This window comes from Sinocyclocheilus anshuiensis, unplaced genomic scaffold (assembly GCF_001515605.1).
Source record: "Sinocyclocheilus anshuiensis isolate Anshui unplaced genomic scaffold, SAMN03320099.WGS_v1.1 scaffold1878, whole genome shotgun sequence".
In the NCBI taxonomy this organism is placed as follows: domain Eukaryota; kingdom Metazoa; phylum Chordata; class Actinopteri; order Cypriniformes; family Cyprinidae; genus Sinocyclocheilus; species Sinocyclocheilus anshuiensis.
The window spans coordinates 260,819-261,559 of NW_015547722.1; the positions used below are offsets into that span (position 1 = coordinate 260,819).

Sequence of the window (741 nt, forward strand, 5' to 3'; positions counted from 1 at the left end):
GCCTCTAGCGGCCAGTCGATGAATTGCAGTTTTAGTCACTTCCGTGTTGGTTTCACGAGAGAGACCGGAAGGTTGCCACTTGGTCTTAATGCATGAGTCATCGATGCATTCGTTCATTCAGTAACGAAGCAAGTGGCTGTATTTATGAATTAATCATTGATTCAATGACTTTCACGAATGATTCGTTCAAAGCCACAGATTCGTTCACGAAACACCGCAAGACTGTACCCCCTCTGTTGCCTCACGTACCCCAGTTTGGGAACCACTGTTCTACATTAAATATTTAGCTAACAACAGTCTGTTACCTAGCCGAGTCATTCGTTCAATCATTCACTAACGAAGCAAGTGGCTGTATTTATGAATGAATCATTGAATTAATTACTTTCATGAACGATTCGTTCACGTAACACCGCAAAACTCAGCATTTTGTTCGGGTAACGCCTCTGTCGCCTCACGTAGCTACCCCATTTTGGGAACCACTGTTCTACATTAAATATTTAGCTAACAACAGTCTGAAGTTACCTAGCAACAGTGTATGTTAACGTTAGCTCAGTCAACGTTAGGCTAACATCAGAATATGATTATCCTAACCTGAGCTAATTTACTGAATCAACCAACTCACATATCCTTTCTTTCTTTTCATCCATGATGACATTAAAGTCATCTGTAGGCATGGGCCGGTATGAGATTTTGACGGTATGATAACCTTAAGCAAAAATATCACGGTTTCACGGTATTGTC

The 741-nt window shown here is 41.0% G+C and overlaps 1 protein-coding gene across 1 annotated transcript in view; it reads right to left on the reverse strand.

The window, feature by feature from the left end:
* The window catches only part of LOC107704222 (structural maintenance of chromosomes protein 1A-like), a 56,164-nt gene that overhangs the window by 16,519 nt on the left and 38,904 nt on the right, over positions 1-741 (reverse strand). The window lies entirely within an intron of this gene.